Source organism: Dermacentor albipictus, chromosome 1 (genome assembly GCF_038994185.2).
Source record: "Dermacentor albipictus isolate Rhodes 1998 colony chromosome 1, USDA_Dalb.pri_finalv2, whole genome shotgun sequence".
Taxonomy (NCBI): domain Eukaryota; kingdom Metazoa; phylum Arthropoda; class Arachnida; order Ixodida; family Ixodidae; genus Dermacentor; species Dermacentor albipictus.
The window spans coordinates 36,901,199-36,923,262 of record NC_091821.1 but is presented as its reverse complement, the minus strand read 5'-3'; the positions used below and the strand labels follow the sequence as shown (position 1 = coordinate 36,923,262).

The 22,064-nt window shown below is 50.2% G+C and overlaps 1 protein-coding gene, 1 non-coding gene and 2 pseudogenes across 2 annotated transcripts in view; 3 read left to right on the top strand and 1 right to left on the bottom strand.

Annotated features, from left to right (window-relative positions):
• LOC135901064 (cytochrome P450 4c3-like) overlaps window positions 1–22,064 on the bottom strand; it is a 187,420-nt gene that overhangs the window by 50,854 nt on the left and 114,502 nt on the right. The gene's annotated exons all lie outside the window — the stretch shown is intronic.
• LOC135901131 (U2 spliceosomal RNA) lies at window positions 5,530–5,717 on the top strand. Its single transcript, XR_010564026.1, has one exon. It is a non-coding gene; the product is annotated as a U2 spliceosomal RNA (small nuclear RNA).
• LOC139055029 (U2 spliceosomal RNA) lies at window positions 16,075–16,253 on the top strand (annotated as a pseudogene).
• Window positions 18,944–19,122, top strand: LOC139055032 (U2 spliceosomal RNA; annotated as a pseudogene).

Below are 22,064 nucleotides of genomic sequence, written 5' to 3'. Positions count from 1 at the left end.
ATATCTGAAATTGTCGAATAACCTAACCTAGCCTTACCTAGACGCTCATCTATTTTCGTCCATACTTCATCTTTCGGATCAGATTTTGCTCCGAGTATCCCACATTTCGGAGGACGCCCGCCCAATATCTTCCTGTACTGCATCGCATCTGATTTCGGCATTTTTCTTGTTTCTCTTAATTACCGCAAGGCATATGCTTGAGTCATCTTGGGAAATTCGAATTTTAAAGCTTAAGACGCGCCGCGTGATGGTGGAGGGATCAAGTTCCATCTAAATGTCCATAATACCAGGGTGGGAGGCGGGGAAGCAACGAGTCAGCCAAAAAATGTATACTTTTGCCGTATATTATTTACATCGGCGTGAAATTGCAGGAAATCGCTCAGAGAAAACTGGAAATGGAGAGGAAACTGGACAAGTTTGCGTGTTGTCCTGGTCTTGTGCGTCCCATTTCCCTTGAATTCGTTTCGCGTTTGTTGGCACAGTGCTACTGACTAGCAGCTTGGTGAGAGAGAGAAAATGAATGAATGAATGAATGAATGAATGAATGAATGAATGAATGAATGAATGAATGAATGAATGAATGAATGAATGAATGAATGGTAGAGAGGTTAACTAGGCTGTCCAGTTTGCTACCTTGCACGTGGGGAGGGGAAGTAAAAGAGAGATAGAGGGCAGACTAAATTTGATGATTTCGTGTTTCGTAGTTGAGCACATATAGAAGACATGCTGCGCGTGAGAGACAAACCCATAAGTCACCGAGAAGAAGACAAAAAAGTCAATACAATCACTGTCACTTGGATTCCTCTAGGACCGCTCTCATGATGTGATTTATATACGCAAGAGCTTGGCCCGCCAATAACCGCGATTCCTTGATGTGTAAGGCAGGCGCTGTAACACGACGCTCAAGAGTGATAGACAGACGACAGGGGCGCTGCCTCGGTTTCCGTCCCCTATTTTAGCCCTGCTTTTCTCGAAATGTCAAAGCAAACAGGCACAACCTACACCTACGATTTCGGGAGTTTCGCCGTTGGAGAAGCGGGGCATGATGACGATACCTGAACGCCTGTCGCGCTCGGTGCCAACCGGGTTCGTGTTTACAAACCTGGGTCCGTATTCGTAAAAAATAATAAACAAAGAAAAAACACGTCGCTACAACCACTGCTCATTACAGCGGGTACCAGGGCAGCTTGATGAACATAATAGCGAAGGCGGCCGGCCAATGGCAAACAGTTACTACAAACGAGAAGCTATGCGATTTCGGCCCCAGTTCTTATACGATAGAGCAGTTCGTAACAGCCGCTAACCAAACGAACGCATTATTAACGAAAAAGCTGGCCAATGAAAGCTTTGTTATTCCGGGGCCAACTTCACTAAACTCTTCGTGTGTAAGGGATGAGTGCCACTGGCAGGCCACATTAGGTAATAACACAAACAATTTGACGGTTGGCTGGAATCTGTTCCTATGCGAGTAGTTAGACCGCAGGAACTCTTTTTGTGAATACGGACTTTGGATTCCGGTTCTTACGGCAGCAGAATCTTGAAGAGTGGAGCAAAGTACTTTCGCGCGACGTGAATAACGTGCAACCTTCGGAAAGCTACGCATTTGACACGGACGGGTGTTGTAAACGCTGTGGCGCGCCGTGGCATCATCGTCGAATTTAGTGTCTCAACGACGGTCAACGAAGCTCACCTGCCGTGCGAAAGGCGCCTCAGAGGCCTAGGTTAAGGGCCTATTTGCGCTCGAGCCTCACGCCGTGCCGTCCGCCTGCCACATGCGTGCGGTCGTGCGAAAAACTGCACATGTTCCACAATGGTGCACAAATTACGGTTTACACTGGGCCCGTACATGCAGTGTAAATCGAAATTTGTGCACTCGTATGCGACATCTGCAGTTTTTCTCACGACCGGGAGGCGGGCTGTATACAGCGTGCGGCTCGACCATAAATCGGCCTTAAGCGGCGCGATCATTATCGTTCGCTGTTTGTCCGTGTTTTGGACTATGAATGATATTAGCGACAAGCAGTCGCAAGCCCTTACAAAAGCACGCTTGTTTGTGCCAGAAACTCTGGAATTATCGTTCAAGGAAGCTGGCCCAAGGCATGTATACTCAAGAAGCAGCTCGTACACTAGCGCGAGTCCTGAAAACAAATGCCTACCAATCGCAACAGCGACCATATTTTTAGCGAAGACGGCCAGTCAGTGATGTATGTACATCGACGAAAGAAAAGCCTTGAAACTTAGGCCCCGGGTGGAGTGTAATGTTTGTCCAGGTTTTAAAAAAAATTTAATTATGGGGTTTTACGTGTGAAAACCCCTTTCTGATTATGAGGCACGCCGTAGGGGGGGACTCCGGAAATTTCGACCACCTGGGCTTCTTTAACGTGCATTGTCCAGATTTTATTCTACCTTTGTAACTCTTGCTTGTCCAGTCAGTTTTTTTTTTTCACCGCTGAAAGTTGATACGTATGAGGCAGGGTGATACGATAGATGCAACTTGGGGATCAGTCAAAGGGGCTGGTAGCACGTGCCTACCGCCACTACATTTTACTTATATATCAACTAAGGCACCACGAGGGACAAAAGTTACTCAAAAATACCCATTAACACGTAAAGATGAAAACGACTGAAATGGTAGATGATGTTATCCCGCACCTAAGCGCTGGATTGAAAAAAAAAACGAATAAGTCACAGCTCGAGAGCACATGCATACTCAGAACACAATAAAAATGAACGAAATGAAATAAAAATAAATAAAAACAAACGCGAATGAAAGCTCCTCGGCAGCCTTTGGTGCCTCTCCTCCTCGCCCTGTCCTTTCGCTCGTGCGTCTCAGAGTCTTGGCGGAGCTCGAAATTCTCTGCCGGGAAATGTCCAGATATTGTTTGGAATGCTGGGTGCCGTACGTATCTGCACTGCAGTGACGGCATTTGATGGTGGTTGCAGGAATTTCTCACTGTCGTTGTGGCAGCAGCACCGCGTCTCTCTCGTCATCGTGGCTACTCTAATTCGTTTACATTTCGATATTAGCGTAAAGACAGACAGGCGTTTGTTTCCTTATACGTAAGGCGCTGCCATCTCCGCGGTACATCTAAAAATTACTTCATCGCCTCTTTGAAACTGTTGCGTGAGTGTCAGAACGAGGCAAGAAATATACTTCACATCGAACAGAGGAGTCCCACAAGGTTCGGTTTTGGCTCCTCTTCTCTTCAACGCTGCTCTATACCTCTAGCCTGGCAACTACATCGGATTCCAGACGGGAGGTTCTTAATCTATGCGGATGACGTCACTTTGTGGTCCGTGCATGAGGATATATCTAGACAAACTCAACAGCTTCAAGAAGCCCTTGGTGTTCTGAACAACTACGCTAGGAAAGCAGGGTTGGACATTTCCGCCCCAAAATCAAGCTATGTTGTGGTGGCCAACAAAAAAGGGCGCACAAGAATCACGCAGCACCCCTTTACATTTAGACTCGGCGCAGTGACAATCCCTGAGCCTTCTGAGGTTCGCATACTGGGTCTCGATATTCACCACTCCGGCAGTGGTGCACACTGGCTCCGTAAAACCAGACAGAGTTCGACAAAAGCACTTCACCGTATTCGTCGCATTGCAGCAAAAGCAGCTGGAGCTCGTACTGACGTAGCTCGACGGTTGGTGCGTGCAGTCTTGCAGCCACGAATTTTATATCAGGCACAATTTCAATGGCTGACTTTGGCACAGCTGGCACGGTTGGAGACGATTAATCGCGATGCTACGCGCACAATCACAGCACTGCCCCGCATCACTCCGATACCAACCTTACAGGAACATGCCCAGCTCAACACAATTGCAGAGCTAATTTTGCAACGTGAAAAAGCACGTGAAATAAAAAAGCAACTTATTCCGGCTACCGCTGCCTTGCATGCTCATTTTCAACGCGGCTCTAGGATTGACAATCAGCTCTATCCAATGCCTCCCTGGGAATTCCCTAGCATCACAACTATTAAGCTAACGAAGTTACGACGCAGCGATACAACAGGTATTATTGACGAACACACTATCGTCGATGCATCATGTGCTAACACCTGCAAAGTCTATACGGATGCTGCCATTCTCCCAGACGGTGGAAGGACATCATTCCTGAGTACTACGCATAATTTCATCAGCGGCCACCAGCGGTATTTATCTACGGAAGCCAGCGCTCTAGTAATGGAACTTCAAGCCATCTACGACGCTGTGCAAGATGCGACATCTAAGCTGCCCACCATCAAGCAACTAGATATCTTCACTGATTCTTTAGCGGCTATTCAGAAACTCAAGAAGGTTGATAAGGCGATGGAAATCTGCGAGACAATACACACTATGAATAGTAAAACAGCTACTTGCGTCAAGGTACACTGGATTTAAGGCCATTCAGCGAACCCTCACGACATTGCTGCTGACCAGCAGGCACACTGCCCTCCTAATCCTGATCTTCCGCCTATTCCCCTCCCACCTCAACCCCTTAACTCACTCCGAGCCCGTAAAAATTTTCTCCGGCAGGACACACGCGCTCTTATCCCACCGTGTGTCTGCTCCCTCCCCCTTCACTTTACTAGGGCGGAGGAAGTTGTATTTAGGAGCCTTCGGGCCAGGGTGGCCCTTACACCGGCTGTTATCTCAAGGTGGAACTGGGCGCATTTACCACTGGGTGCTACGTGTCCAGACTACTCCGTTCCTGTGATTGAAGCAGATACATACCACCTAATATGGACATGTACTGGTTTAAAATCGGAACGCTCGCGTCTCCTACTGCAAGCCGGCCTCCGCTACATAGTGACAACCAGCTATGACCGCTGGATACATGACAACAGATTACACAAAACACTGCTTCAATTCATACACAACACAGGCCTCGCAGCACACCTATAATACACGTATACGCACCAAGAATTATGCCTTGAGGGCAAGTCTTTATCGCAATAAAAAAAAGAGGGTCAGAACATGTTCGCGAAGCATTGGATAGCGTTCCAGAGCGCGTGCTCCAAATAGCTGAGCGAGATGCGGCCACCACGTGGCAAGCGCGAGGTCTGCGAACAATGGGTGGTGCCGCACACCATCAATTTTGTTGCGTGAGCAAGTGGCCAAAGGCGAGAGCAGATGCGTCGATGAGCGAGAAGAAGACTCCGCAGCGGTGGGTGTTTGTTGCCACCTACTGCTGCTGCTGCGCGCCCGGGTCATCCTGCTCAACACGGGCGGCAGCAAAATTTTCAAAGCCAAAAAATAGACTCAGCATAAAAAAATCGTTATCCATTCCACTCTGTGAAGGCGAATGAGCAGCGAAGCTGTTTAGCACACCACAAAGAGGTGACACAGAATTTTGAACAAAGGTGTACGAACTCGTTTGCCGTGATTTTTCTCTACATTCGCGTGGACGACGGCACCACCGCGCCGAGGAGCCGGAGGAAACTAGACACACGGGATGTTTCGACGGGACCGCCACCACGGCACAGCGGAAGGAAAGGGAAGTAGATGCGCAAGCGCTTGGAACGACGACAAAGAGAGGGCGGTGCGAACGCACACTTGGCTGACTCGGGTCAAAGTGCAGTATCTCTTCTTATCAGCTTAATATCTGATACGGGTTCTATTTGGACCAAAGATGCTATGTTTATTTTTGCAAGTTGGCGGAGTTCTTGAAACCTGCTTCACCTCCGCCGTGGTCGGCCCGGTATCACACCCTCCCCGGGATCGGCCCACGGTTTTTGCCCACTGTCAGGATTGGGGGCTCAATCCCATCGTCCGTGGTCCTTTGCCAAGATTGGAGTACGGCATGAATTCGAAGGTAGCTGGCCCATGCCGTCGTCCAACTTATTTACGCTGAGATCGTTGATGAAGTGAAGAACTGCTTCTCATCGAGGACGAGGAAAAGGGGTTTATTTACAGAAATTAACTCAGTCTAACATGACTGCTTGAGAAAAAGAGTATCAGTCCAACATGACTGCATGAGAGAAGTGACTCAGTCTAACATGACTGCTCAAGAGAAGTGTCCTCAGCATTCGCACAACCACAGTTTTTATACACTCGATCCGGCGGTCATACGACGCGGCGACTGTTCGTTTACTCATCACCAACTCGCCGCTGCTCTGCAGATCAGTTTACGTACACAAAGGCAACCGCGCTCTGATGCCCGACGACGGCGTTGGCGGGGTGCCGAAGCGTGAGACGCACCAAAATACGTTGTCCCCACGGCAGCTTGTCCATGCGTGTCAAATCAGCTCCGCGTTGGGGAACTCCGGAATCATTGTTCACACACGCCGAACTAGTTCCGTCACAATGTCGATGGGGCGGGTGGAAGGCGGCGGATTCCAGCGCAAAGGCCGCTTCTTTGAACGCCTCCCAGCTGCAGCGACGGAGAGGGAGAGGTGCGCGTCGTGTCGCCCTGTCGTAACTGTGTGGCAATCTTGTTTCGCAGCTCGCCATTCTTGACACCACGCAGAACAACAACGCACGGTACCTTAGCCATAAACATGCTTCACTGTAAGAATTTGGCGGATCCTACGCACTGTGGATTTCGAGGTAAGCTAAGCTTTGTATGCTGCTTGCTTTGATTAACGTGGCAGAAGTGCTAAACGTTAATTGAATTATGGGGCTGTACGTAATTTAATTAATTTTATAATTATCTGTATACATTGTATACACACATTCGCGGTCTGCACCACGTTTCCTTGCGTAGCGAAGAGGCTCCTGTGCCGCGCGACGCTTTTTTCGGGTCTGGGTGTCCTCGACACTGAATGCACGCTGTGCAATCATTTTGCTGGCGCGTGTTTACGTGCTTCTTTTGCACACGTCGCCAGCGCGCTGTTGAGACGCCAGCTCCAAGCGCTCTCTTCAAGGTATAGATGATTGTAATGTTTACACTATCACAGCGCATCACGCGACCTCCACAGCTCAGCAACTGCATTTTTGTCGCATATAAAAGCAAGCACAGCACGTGCCGTACGCGAGAACTACGAAACGCTACCGCGGTGGCGCCGTCCTTTGTGGATGGAGGGATGATTGGATGGATGGATGCTATGAGCGTCCCCTTTGGAACGGGGCGGTGGGTTGCGTCACCAAGCCCTTGCCTAATGTACTGCCTAATGTCCTACTTATGTTAAAAGAGAAAAAAAAAGAAAAGAGAAAAAATCTACGGTGAATTCCTATAACCGAAGTTTCTGAGCCCCTATTTGGAACTTTGTTATTGTACGCCTCTCTTGTTTGTCGTTTCCCTACTTCCACCAATCTTTCGATCGCCTCTTACTAACCTCAATTGCGGACATGTAAATTTACTTTCCCTCTGCTCTCGCTGAACCCAAGGACTTCAAGGATGCCAGTTGTGCCTGAATCTACCGCTGGGCAGATATCTTCATATTCTAATAAAACATTCTCCATCGTTTCTTTATCGTTACCGCAGCAAGCAAATGCTTCTTCCTTCTTATATCTCGCTTTATAGGTGCGTGTTCTAAAGCATCCTGACATCGCTTCGAAAAGTAATGAGCTTTCCTTTGAGTTATCATAAATTGTTTCTTCCCAGATTTCGTTTTTTTCCTCTTAAGTAGTTACTCCTGGCAGGTTTCTTTTCCATTGCCGCCACCCAAGAGATCACTTCAGCCTCTTCGTCTTTCCGCTTGACATTCTTTGTTGCTCTGTTGCTCACCCTACAGGCCACGCACTTGCTGGTAAGCATCTAGTTCTTTTCCTCCACTGTCAATCAGTTATTTTCTTGTATAAATACCTGAACACACTCCCAGCCTATTTACTTCTTCCATATTCCTAAGTCGTTGTTCATAATCAATTTTACTGTGAGCTTCCCTCATTTCAAACCTTGTCCAGCCCATATCATCCTGCACAGCTTCATTTATAGTCTTCCCATGAGCGTCCAATGCGAGGCGTCCCATTCACCTCTGGTTGCCATCGCATCTTGATTGTACCCCTGATTTCAAGCAAACATAACAGCAGACTCCGCAAGAAGGTTTCCGAGGTTAACAGGGAGATCGAACAGCACTGCAAGAACCTGTGCAAACAACAATGGGAGGAGCTCTGTGAATCCGTCGAGGGTCAGCTCAGATCAGGCAAGAGCTGCGGTCTGCTCAAACACCTTCTCGATGACGGCAGCATCAGATCCAGCCAGAGACGATCCCTCGCGCGAGCGATCCACCTCGCTACGGACTCTGCCACGGACGAGTTGATTGTCGACAGGCTCATAAACAAGTACCTGCCAGTCGCGGATAGCTCTGCCCCTACCCAGTTCCCGGACTACGCAGGGTGTGCGGTGCCGGTATTGGACCAGGACCTTACTGCGGCCGAGATCCGAGATGTCCTCTTCTCCCTCAACGTTATATCTGCCCCTGGGCCGGATGGCGTCACTAACAGGATGCTCAGGAATCTCGATGATGAGTCGATCGACTTCCTCACTGAAAGGATTATTGAAGTCTGGCGCAGTGGACAGGTCCACACATGATGGAAGACGGCCTGCACTGTACTCCTCCCCAAACCCGGTAATGCACCAGGCATCGACAATCTAAGACCAATATCCCTGACGTCCTGTGTCGGTAAGGTCGCAGAACATGCCTTGCTCAATTGGCTCAAACTGCACATCGAGACCAATGACATATACACCCACAATATGATTGGTTTCAGAGCCGGCCTCTTGACACAGGACGCCATAAAGCTGATAAAGCATCAGATCATCGACCGGAGCACGGGAGATACCGGAGCCATTCTTGGATTAGACCTGCAGAAGGCCTTCGACAGTTTCTCACACGAATTCATTCTCCAGTCAATTGCCGGCCTCGGGCTCGGGAAGAGGGCCTACGACTTCGTCCGGCCCTTCCTTAGCCAACGAATTGCCAAGCTCAAGATCGAAAGATACCTCTCGCAAGAGATCACCCTCGGTTCACGCGGCACGCCTCAGGGCTCAGTCATCTCGCCAACAATATTCAACATCACAATGATCGGGCTTTCCAAGGAGCTCGCGAAGATTCAAGGAATCAACCATACCATCTACGCAGATGACATCTCCCTCTGGTGCGTCGGTGGGAGCGACGGCCAAGTTGAGGCCGCCATGCAGAGCGCCATCGATGCGACCGTGCGCTTACTCCGTCCCACTGGGCTGAGATGTTCTCCATCCGAGTCTGAACTACTTCTCTACAAGAAAAGACCCAGAGGCGGCGGCCATCGTGATTGGAAACCGGCGTCCGAAATCGAAATACGGCTTCTCACCGGTGACGGGTACCCGGTACCCAGAGTGGACTCGCTCCGAATATTGGGGATGTATATCGAGTCTAACGGAGCCATTGGAGCCGCACTCAGAAAGATCGCCGCCAAGACGGAGAGTGCTCTCGGTCTCATCCGGAGGATCGCCAACAGGCACCGGGGAATGAAGGAAGACAATCTGATCCGCATTATACATGCTTTTGTTCTCTGCCACCTTTCATACTCGGCGGCCATGCATAATTGGCATGCTGCAGAGAGGAACAAGCTGAATTCTTTTATCAGAATGGTCTTTAAGCTTGCCCTCGGCTTACCTGTCAGCACTCATACCGAAAACTTGCTCAAGCTCAGAGTCCACAACTCGCTCTAAGAAATAATCGAGGCGCAAGAGCGCTCACAGCTGCTCAGGCTATCCAGTACCCCGGCGGGCCGCAAGATACTCGACGAGATGGGCCTCAACCCTGTCGACCAGTGCCCCGACGCCATGCGGATTCCCAGCGACACCACGTCTCAACTGCACATCTCGCCCATTTCCCGCAATATGCATCCTGCAAACAACGACGGCAGACGTCGGGCCAGGGGTACAGCTCTACTCGAGCATGTCCGCAACAACCACATTGAGCCAAGCTTCGTGGATGCCGCGGCATATGTCCATCAAGAGGCATTCGCCGTCTCCATCGTCGACTCCAATTCCAGGGTCACTTGCTGCGCTACGGTACGCACTTCGAGGCCCGTGGTAGCCGAACAGGTTGCAATCGCGCTGGCTGTGCTCGATGGTCGCAGAGAGGCAATATATAGCGATTCAAAGGCAGCCATCAAGGCCTACCAAACCGGGATGGTCTCCCCTCAGGCACTCCGCATTCTCCAAAGCGCCAAAAGTATATCCCCGCATTCTATCACTTGTTTTCCCGCTCACTTGGGGTCGACTGAGGGCTCTCCTTCTAACCCTAACGAGGGTGCGCACGAGGCCGCGCGAGGACTCACTGACCGCGCCACCTCCGCAGTCCCCTTGCCCCGCGAGGAACCCTTGCTCACGCTCCATGAGGTTACAGCACACTACTACCTGTCAAGACCGGCATTCTCCCTCCCGCACGCCGCCTTATGCAGGGCGCGGGCGGTGACCCTTCGACTTTTACAAGCCCGTGCGTATCCTAACCTTGCGGTTCTTCATGCAATATACCCTGAAAGGTATCCCAGTGCGGACTGCCCTGCCTGTGGACTGAGGGCAACATTGGACCATGTGTTGTGGGAGTGCGAAGCCATCGGCTCCTCCTTCAGCGAGTATAGGTGGGCTGCGCTCTTGGGCAACCCCGAACTCAACGACCATACCCTGGCCGTCCAGAGTGCCCGCGATCGGGCCGTCAAGCTCAGGTAGGCGGTCTCTACGTGGGACTAGACGGGTGGCGCGGGGTCTCCCCTGCGGCTTCTCTGGACCTATTAAAGTTATTTCACTCACTCACTCCCCCGGAGCGCCTCGTACCTATTGTATCCCCATAGCGCTCTGTGTTTCATTATGGCCGCACTTATCTTCCTATTTACTGTTATGGTTTTTTCATGTATTTCTATGTATCTATTGTCTTCCTTTATCCATATATCAAGGTATTTATATTATTTTACGTGAAATATCTTGTAGCCCTGTATTAACACTGTCTGTTCACTGTTTTCATTGAAAATCATGATGCCTGATTTTTTAACGCTAAATTTCAGACCTAAATTCTCGCCTTCCTGTCCACAGATATTAACCAGACGTTTCATATTAATTTGCTTGTTAGCTAGCAACACATTGTCATCCGCATAAAACAAACCTGGAAGCTGCTGCCCTACTGCTGTACCCACCTGTTTGTATTAGAGATTGCACCCGATAGTACTCCCTTCTAGCGCCCTTTCCATCCTCACCAAGTACAACATAAACAGCAGTGGGGATAAAGGGCACCCCTAGCGAGCGCCATCTTGTGTTGTTGCAAGAAACCCAGCGGCGCGCGCGAACGATACCTAAAGACCTAGTGTTCCTGTATGTGCTTATAAAGGGACACTACAAACACCCGCAGGTGAGCGCCAACTGCTGGTGTTGCAAGAAACCGAGCGGCGAGCGCGGGCAAGACCGCCACAGCAGCCGCAGCACACGGAAAGATGGAAGAAGATGCAACGAAAGCTCGGCTTTAAAATAATACGCACGACTTAACGATTGGACACCATCTGCTCCTATGCGAGTTGTTACAGTGCAATAACTATTTTTACAGCGGAGCTGTAAATGGATAGGGTATCACTGAATTTTCTTGTCCACACAGAAACTATTATCATCAATGGCTTTTATCCCCGCCTTCTTCGAAAGCGCTGCCGTTCGACGCCTTGCCTTCCAGTTCTATTCGCACCCCGCACGCGCAATGGTAGGCGGTACGGGGTGCGGCTCGACCGTAAATCGTTCGCTATGCATCCGGCTTTCGGACGACGTCTAAAATTAGCGATAAGAAGACGCAAACCCTTACGTAAACGCTTCCGTTTCTGCCAGAAACTGACAAATTATGGTTCGAGGAAGCTGGACCAAGGCCTGCATACTCAAGAAGCAACTCGTACGCTATCGCGGGTTCTAAAAAGGAATGCCTACCAACAGCCACAGCGAACATATCTTTAGCGAAAGCGGCCAGTCAACGATGTACGTCTATTACGAACGAAAAGCTTTGAGGCGTAGGCCCCATGTGAAATGTGATGTTTGTCCAGACTTCATTCCCAGTCTTGCTTGTCCAGTCAGTTCTTTTTTTTTTTCGCTGCTGAAAGATGATACTTATAAGGCAAAAAAAAAAAAGACTTATAAGGCAGGGTGATACGATATATGTAGCCTGGCCATCAGATAGAGAGGTTGGAAGCGCGTGCCTACAGCCACTACATTTTACTAATATACGGACTAAGGCATCATGAGGGACAAAAGTTGCTCAGAAATACTCACTAGCACATAAAGATGAAAACGCGTCTCAAATGGTGGATGAAGTGATGTCCCACTTATTTGGCAGATTTTAGAAAAAGCGAATAAAGGTAACGTTCGAGCACATGCACACGCAGTACAAAGTAAAAATAAATGAAATGAAATAAAAATAAACAAAAAGTTCGGCAGGTGTTACATCCGTGTAACCCAAGAAGGCGAAAGCATGCTGCACATTTGCTAATACATAAAGTTATACAATCGGGGTTCGACTTCTTACGAGGCATAACGAGCCGCATAGGAAAGTACACGTGTGGCACTAAAGCGCAGCGGCACGCGTTTGTTCCGCAGTGGCGTACTTGCGCGGCCGTCCTCGTGGACCGCAGGTGCGTTCACGCGCCTACACCGCCGCCGCTACAAATGAGACCCTGAGACGTGGGTGCGCGGAGCGCGCATGCCCGCTCTTCTGCGCAACACCTGGCGCGACAATTACTAAACATAAAATTCGGCAGACACTTAAGACTGCTTGCGTGTGGGAATTCGAAAGCATTATACCGTTTCTAGACCTCGGAACGTCATCAACGTGCTCATTTTATACACTCATGACGTGGCGCCACCTCCTCCGCGCCGTCACGTGCGCCGCCCAAAGACGCACGCACTAGTCAGCGAGATGGCTGCGACGAGACGGGTGCAATCAGGCTCGCACTAGGCCAACACCACCTAGATAACACAAGGCCTGTTTACTCCGATCCATGACGTCAGGCTACCTGGCCCCAAATTCCCATTGACAAGGCTGGCGTGATGAAAGCGGTGACGTCAAAATCGCTGTTGCCTAGTCGGGAGCGTCTCCATTAGATTATATGGCAGTCGGGCTAGGTAGCATGACGTCATGGATCGGAGTGAAAATAATAATATATGGGGTTTTACGTGCCAAAACCACTTTCTCATTATGAGGCACGCCGTAGTGGGGGGTCTCCGAAAATTTTGACCACCTGGGGTTCTTTAACGTGCACCTAAATCTAAGTACACGGGTGTTTTCGCATTTCGCCCCCATAGAAATGCGGCCGCCGTGGCCGGGATTCGATCCCGCGACCTCGTGCTCAGCAGCCCAACACCATAGCCACTGAGCAACCACGGCGGGTTACGGAGTGAAAAGGCCATGTGCTATCTAGGTGGTGTTGACTAGGCACACTTCAAAGAAGCAACAGACGTGGAGCTGCCGTGACTTAATTGAAGCGTGCTCGTCTCGCCCTCCGAAGCCCCGGATCGATTCCCGCCGAGACCAAGATGTACTGAACGTTCTTTTCAAAGCCACTAATTTACTTTGTTTACGGGCATCTCCTTGAGAAATGTGCCGTCCATCCGCGCAATTTCTTAAATGTTCTTACTCTTTCAGACGTCGGCCATTTTCCGTCACTGCGCAGTTTCGCCAAGGTCACCGCCAACATAGACACCTAATGCTTTCGCCTTAAAGGGCGCCTCACCACGTCTGGCCATTTCGAGCTGACAAGCGCAGAGCATACATAGCGCGCCAACAATCGCGTCTGCAAAGTATTACATCGCTACGCACCGCGGAAAGATCTGAAATTTCAATCCGAACGCCGTTTCCCTCTTCACTCGCGGCCGCCGCGCTCCAAGCCGGACGGTGACGTAATCGTGCGCCTGCGCCTACGTAATCGTGTCCGCAGTGTGACGTCGCTCGTGGTGACACGTGACTTCGAGAATTATTCAAGACATCTGTTATCTGTGCTATCTGTTGCTTCAGTTGGCGAATTGAAGTTTAGAGAAATAATAAAACACCCAAACGGAATGTCTGCGTGTTTTTTTTATTTACTTCGCACCGAAGCAAGAGAGATGTACTTCCTCTTCGACTGCGGTCGGTTCCCGCGGTCGTGCGGTCACGTGCGCAGGTACCGAAACTATGCCATTTTCTACCGTGTTCCAGCGCGTGATCGTGCTCTGCGATCCGCTAGTTCTGCCTCAGTATTCGTGTAGCACTAAATTATACCGCTAGTCATGTTTCCTTGTGCACAGCGCGCAAAATCGTGCGCTGCGCGAAAGAGACAACAGCTCGCGCGCGACTCCGTCGGCGGAAGTGCGTACGCCGAAAAAAAAAACGCGTGAAGCAAAAAAAAGAAGAAAAAAAAACTGGCTGTGGCTTAGCTATGGTTAAGCCCAGGATGCGAAGCATACTAGCCTTTATTTTAACGCGACAGCGTTAAGGAGCTCGTGTCGCAGAAAAGCCGGTGTCGTCGGCGTCGGCTCAGGCGTGCGGCGCTTGCTCAGGCGCACATTTCGTTGTCGCACCGAACGCTGCGTTGCTCGACGCTCACCGCGTCCGATGCGGGGTGCGTAGTCGCTGCGCCGTAGCAAAGCCACCTAGAAACAGTCTCGGTAGCACGCCGCAACCTTCGCTTCTTCCAACGAGCAGCTCTGTCTCCAGGAGGCATCTCACCTCGTGAGTATCTCGCAGAGGCAAGCGCAACTGCTTATATACCGCCGCGACGCCGCGAACGACGGCGCGAGTTAAAGCCCCGTTTCTCCTCTGTCGTGACGTCACGGTGTCACGTGGTATTGAAGGCGACACCGCCGCGCCTGAGGAGCTGGGTTGAGCTCTAGTAATATGCTTCGCATAAAAGAAGGCGGTGCCTAGGGCGTATGCCTCACGCGATCCTCGAGGTCGGGTATGGGAGAACGCAGGTAAGGAATTTCGCTTGCGTAGGCTAGACGGGGCGAGTGGAGAGAGCGTCTTGCTTGCAGTAAAACACGTTGGGGGGCTAGTTGGTGCATAGCTTTCAATAGGTGACGCGCCAATAGTGACGGCACACAAGAAGGAATACAGACAGGACAAGGCGCTTCCTGTCTGTATTCCTTCTTGTGTGCCGTGCTTGGCAGTGGAGCCCGCCTGCTGAAATCAGGGATTCGCCGCACTGAAATATTCCTATCTCGGCTATTGATGAGCCGATTTCAAAACTTTTTGCGGCAGAACGCTCCCTGGAGGACACGTAACAATGTCCAGCGTGTAACCAAAATTTGCTATTGGGCCTGGTGAAGGGTCCTTTAAAGAACAAACGCGAATGAAAGCCCCTCGGCAGCCGTTGCTGCCTCTCCTCCTCGCCCTCTACTTTAGCTCGTGCGTCTCAGAGTCTTGGCGGAGACCGAAATTCACTGCCGGGAAATGGCCAGGGGAGGTTTGGAATGCTGGGTGCCGTATGTATCCGCACTGCAGTGACGGCATTTGACGGTGGTTGCAGGAATTTCTGACTGTCGTTGTGGCAGCAGCACCGCATCTTTCTCGTCATCGTCGCTGCTCTAATTCGCTTGCATTTCGATATTAGCCTAAAGACAGACAGGAGTTTGTCTCCTTATACGTGAGGCGCTCCCATCTCCGCGGCACATCTAAAAATTACTTCATCGCCTCTTTGAAACTATTGCGCGAGTGTCAGAATCTGTTCACGACGCGTTAGATGGCGTTCCAGAGCGCGTGCTCCAAATAGCTGAGCGAGATGCGGCCACCACGCGGCAAGCGCGAGGTCTGCGAACAATGGGCGGTGCCGCACACCATCAGTTTTGTTGCGTGAGCAAGTGGCCAAAGGCGAGAGCAGATGCGTCGATGAGCGAGAAGAAGACTCCGCAGCGGTGGGTGTGTTTATTCACACCTACTGCTGCTGCTGCGCGCCCGGATCATTCTCCTAAACACGGGCGGCAGCAAAATGTCCAAAGCCAAAAAATAGCCTCAGCATAAGAATGTTGAGCACACAACACAGAGTTGACATAGAATTTCGCACAAAGGTGTACCAACTCGTTCGCCGTGATTGCCGCCCCGAGGAGCCGGAGGAAACTAGACACACGGGACGTTTCGACGGGACCGCCACCACGGCATTGCGGAAGGTAACCAGATACGCAAGCGCTTGGAACGACGACAAAGAGAGGGCGGTGCGGACGCACACATGGCTGACGCGGGTCAAAGTGGAGTATCTCTTCTTATTAGCTTAATATCTGATACGGGTTTTATTTGGACCAAAGGTGCTAAGTTTATTTTTGTAAGTTGGCGGAGTTCTTGAAGCCTGCTTCACCTGCGCCGCGGGTCGGCCCGGTATTGCACCCTCTCCGGGATGAGCGTACATGCAGAACAAAAACGCACGGTACCTTAGCCATAAGCATGCTTCACCGTAAGAATTTGGCGGATCCCACGCACTGTGGGAATCGAGGTAAGCTTAGCTTAGTATGCTGTTTGCTTTAATTGACATGGCAGAAGTGTTAAGCCCTAATTGAATTATGGGGCTGTACGTAATAAAGTTTATCATTGTATGTACACATTGTGTACACACATTCTCGATCTGCACCACGTTTCCATGCGTAGCGAAGAGGCTTCTTTTCCGCGCGAAGCTTCTTTCGGGCCTGGGTGTCCTCGACAATGAATGCACGGTACGGAGCCATTTTGCTGGCGCTTGTATTCGCCTCCTCCTTCTGCACACGTGGCCAGTACGCTGTTGACACCTTTCGCAACAAATCACCCTCGGTTCACGCGGCACGCCTCAGGGCTCAGTCATCTCGCCAACATTATTTAACATCGCAATGATCGGGCTTTCTAAGGAGCTGGCGAAGATTCAAGGAATCAACCATACCATCTACGCAGATGACATCACCATCTGGTGCGTCGGTGGGAGCGATGGCCATGTTGAAGCCGCCATGCAGAGCGCCATCGATGCGACCGAGCGCTTCCTCCTCCCCACTGGGCTCAGATGTTCTCCATCAAAATCTGAGCTACTTCTCTACAAGAAAAGACCCAGAGGCGGCGGCCATCGTGATTGGAAACCGGCGTCCGAAAGCGAAATACGGTTATTCACTGATGACGGGTCTCCGGTGCCCAGAGTGGACTCGCTCAGAATATTGGGGATGTATATCGAGTCTAACGGTTCCAATGGAACCGCACTCAGAAAGATCACCGCCAAGACGGAGAGTGCTCTCGGCCTCATTCGGAGGATCGCCAACAGGCACCGGGGAATCAAGGAAGACAATCTCATTCGCATTATGCATGCTTTTGTTCTCTGCCACCTTTCATACTCGGCGGCCATGCATAATTGGCATGTTGCAGAGAGGAACAAGGTCAATTCACTCATCAGAAAAGTCTTTAAGCTTGCCCTCGGCTTACCTGCAAGCACCCACACCGAAAACCTGTTGAAGCTCGGAGTCCACAACACGCTCGTAGAGATTATCGAGGCACAAGAGCACTCACAGCTGCTTAGGCTATCCGGCACCCCCATGGCCGCAAGATACTCGACCAGATGGGCCTCAATCCTGTCGACCAGTGCCCTGACGCCGTGCGGATTCCCAGCGACATCAGGTCTCAACTGCACATCGCGCCCCTTCCCCGCAATATGCACCCCGCAAACAACGTCGGCAGTCGTCGAGCCAGGGGTACAGCTCCACTCCAGCGTGTCCGTAATAACCACATTGAGGCAAGCTTCGTGGATGCCGCGGCATATGCCCAACAAGAGGCATTCGCCGTCTCCATCGTAGACTCCAATTCAAGGCTCATTTGCTGCGCTACGGTACGCACTTCGAGGCCCGTGGTAGCCGAACAGGTTGCAATCGCGCTGGTTGTGCTCGATGGTCGCAGAGAGGCAATATATAGTGATTCCAAGGCAGCCATTAAGGCTTACCAAACCGGTATGATCTCCCCCCCAGGCCGTCCGCATTCTCCAAAGCACCAAAAGTATCTCTCCGCATTCTCTTATTTGGTTTCCCGCTCACTTGGGGTCGATTGAGGGTTCTCCCTCTAACCCTAACGAGGGCGCACACGAGGCCGCGCGAGGACTCACTGACCGCGCCGCCTCAGCAGTCCCCTTGCCCCACGGGGAACCCTTGCTTACGTATAATGAAATCACGACACACTACTAGCTGTCAAGACGGGTATTCCCCCTCCCGCACCCCGCCTTATGCAGGGCGCAGGCGGTTACCCTTCGACTTCTACAAGCCCGTGCGTACCCTAACCTCGCGGTTCTTCATGCCATATACCCTGAAAGATATCGCAGTGCGGACTGCCCTGCCTGTGGACTAAGGGCAACATTGAACCATGTGTTGTGGGAGTGCCAAGCCATCGGCTCCTCCTTCAGCGAGGATAGGTGGGCTGCGCTCTTGGGCAGCCCCGAACTCAGTGACCAAACCCTGGCCGTCCAGAGTGCCCGCGATCGGGCCGTCAAGCTCGGCTTGGCGGTCCCTACGTCCATGGGACTAGCCGGGTGGCGCGGGGTCTCCCCTGCGTCTTCTCTGGACCTAATAAAGTTATTTCACTCACTCACTCACTCACTCACTCACGAAGCGTTAGATAGCGTTCCAGAGCGCGTGCTCCAAATAGCTGAGCGAGATGCGGCCACCACGCGGCAAGCGCGAGGTCTGCGAACAATGGGCGGTGCCGCACACCATCAATTTTGTTGCGTGAGCAAGTGGCCAAAGGCGAGAGCAGATGCGTCGATGAGCGAGAAGAAGACTCCGCAGCAGTGGGTGTGTTTGTTCACACCTACTGCTGCTGTTGCGCGCCCGGGTCATTCTCCTAAACACGGGCGGCAGCAAAATTTCCAAAGCCAAAAAATAGTCTCAGCATAAGAATGTTTAGCACACAACACAGAGTTGACATAGAATTTCGCACAAAGGTGTACCAACTCGTTCGCCGTGATTGCCGCCCCGAGGAGCCGGAGGAAACTAGACACACGGGACGTTTCGACGGGACCGCCACCACGGGACAGCGGAAGGAAATGGAAGTAGATACGCAAGCGCTTGGAACGACGACAAAGAGAGGGCGGTGCGAACGCAGACATGGCCGACGCGGGTCAAAGTGGAGTATCTCTTCTTATTAGCTTAATATCTGATACGGGTTTTATTTGGACCAAAGGTGCTAAGTTTATTTTTGCAAGTTGGCGGAGTTCTTGAAGCCTGCTTCACCTGCGCCGCGGGTCGACCCGGTATTGCACCCTCTCCGGGACGAGCGTACATGCAGAACAAAAACGCACGGTACCTTAGCCATAAGCATGCTTCACTCTAAGAATTTGGCGGATCCCACGCACTGTGGGAATCGAGGTAAGCTTAGCTTAGTACGCTGTTTGCTTTAATTGACGTGACAGAAGTGTAAAGCCTTAATTGAATTATGGGGCTGTACGTAATAAAGTTTATCATTGTATGTACACATTGTATACACACATTCTCGATCTGCACCACGTTTCCATGCGTAGCGAAGAGGCTTCTGGTCCGCGCGAAGCTTCTTTCGGGCCTGGGTGTCCTCGACACTGAATGCACGGCACGGAGCCATTTTGCTGGCGCTTGTGTTTGCCTGCTCCTTCTGCACACGTGGCCAGCACGCTGTTGAGACGCCAGCTCCAAGGGCTCTCTTCAGGCTATGGAGGATTGTAATGTTTACTCTATCACAGCGAAGCACGCGACCTCCACAGCCCAGCACCTGCATTTTTGTCGCATAGGAAAGCAAGCACAGCTCGTGCCGTACGCAGAAGCTACGAAACGCTGCCGTGGTGGTGGCGACCGCGATGGATGGCTGGATGGATGGATGGATGCTATGAGCGTCCCCTTTGGAACGGGGCAGTGTGTTGCTGCACCAAGCTACTGTTATTATGTTGCCTAAGGTCCTACCTATGTTAAAAGAGATAAAAAGGAAAAAAAAAACATCCACGATGAATTCCCATAACGGAACTTTCTGAACCCCTATTGTGAACTTTGTTAATGCATGTGTCCGTTGTTGGTCGTATCCCTACTGTTCTTCCACCAATCATTCAATCGCCGCGTACTAAATCTACTGCGGACATGTTTACTTTCGCCCTGTTCTCGCTGAACCCAAGAGCTTCATGGAGTCCAGAGATAACAAAATCGACCGCTGTGCAGATATCTTCATATTCTAATAAAGAATGCTGCATCGCTTCCCTAGCTTTATACCGCAGGAAGCAAATGCTTCTTCTTCCTACTGATATCTCACTTTATAAGTGCCTGTTCTAAGGCATCCTGATCTCGCTTCGAAAAGCAATGAGCGTCCCTTGGAGTTATCATAAATTGTTCCTATCCTGATTTCGCTTTTTCCTCTCAAGTGGTTACTCAAGGCAGGTTTCTTTTCCATTGCCGCCACCCATGAGATTACCTCAGCCTATTTGACTTTCTGCTTGGTGTTCTTTCTTGCCATGTTATTCACCATACAGGTTGCATACTTGCTGGTAAGCTTCCTAGCTATTTTCCTCCACTGTGAATCAATGTTCTTCTTGTACAAGTACGTGAAAACTCTCCCAACCATTTACTTTATCGCATAGTCATCAGTAGCTCCGCATAATCAATTTTACTGTGGGCTTCTATCACTTCAAAGCTTGGCTAGTTCATATCTCCCTGCAAAGCGCTATTTCTACTCTTCCCGTGAGCGCCCAATGCGAGGCGTCCTGCTGACCTTTCCCTTACAAAAATGAGTTTATACTCTCTATAGAAAGTCTATAGACTTTTTATAGACGACCTTGGCTTTCTAGTGATTTGGTATTTTGTTGATACAAAGTCTACAGAATGTCCATGGACGAAAGTCGATAAGGTTTCTATTCTGTTTTGTCCACTCGCATTCTATGCACGGTCTATGGAAGGAAGTTGTTAGGATGTTTGTTTCTTTTTGTCTACCTCCCCTGTATAGACTACCTATAGACGAAAGTCAATATAGCCTCTATTTATTTTTGTCTACTCGCAGTTTATATATTCTCTACAGACAAAAGTTAATAAGCTTTCTATACCTTTTTGTCTACTCCCATTCTATAGTCGGTCTATAGAAAAAAGTCTATATGATGTTTGTTTCTTTTTGACTACTTCCGCCCTATAGATTACCTGTAGACAAAATTCGATACAGTCTCCATTTATTACCGCCGATGAAGGCCATAGGGTGGGACGTCACCAAAGGTCATGTTAGGTTGAGCGAATAGGCCGTATACTGATTGTGGTAAGGCGTGAGATGAACTAGAAAACAGCCGATACTGTAAGCTTGGTTAAAACACGTTGGCGGGCTAGTTGGTTAGAATCCATGATAGAGTGTAGAGTTAGTGAACTTGTGATAGAGTTCTGTCGCGCTTATGCACTCTATCATCAATACTGTAAAAGTATTATTGCTTCAGGTTTACATGCAGTCTATAGATTGACTATAGACAAAAGTCGTTAATCTCTGCTCAACCCATGTACGCTGTAACCAAGCGCAGGTACAGGTGGATAATACGGAGCTACGTTAGATATAAGCCATTGAAGTTTATACTGCTGAGATTGTTTTAGAGCCTATTTTTAGACTTTAGTATACACATAGTGTATACCTCCACATTTGTTGACCACATGATACGATCTACGTAGTCGCTCTGGGCAATCCCAAGACAGTCTTCACAGTTATAGCATGACTTTTGCGGCAGTAGAATAAAGAAAACAAAACGCCGATGCAATCGTGATAATAGATGTTATAAACGCCAACTTTAGCTACAAGTGGATTCCAAACAGGCGTCAAGCTATCAGCACAGAGACTCGTAATGTTTGTAGCTGACAACGCAGACTTTTGTGAGTGTGCGATGAACCGACGTCACGTATGTGGTGTGCGCGTTCTCAGATACCTCTCACATTGTCCTCATATCTCGGCTGCATCCCTAACATCGGTTGGTTTTTCATTCACTGATATCCTGCACTATACTCATCGAAGTTTCTTATTCACTTAAAGTATGTGCAAAATCATCTCAGCCCAACCAATACTTCGCAGGCGGTATGCCGGCGCGGCCACGCACATGAGTACCTCATTGCTGCACTGATTGCTTTGACCTATCATCGGAACGGAAAATTTGCGCTAACATACGTGCGGGCATCACATTGGGCGGTACGCTGGAAGATATGCTACAAATGCGCTGTATTACTCATCATCACTGGCGATAATGCAAGC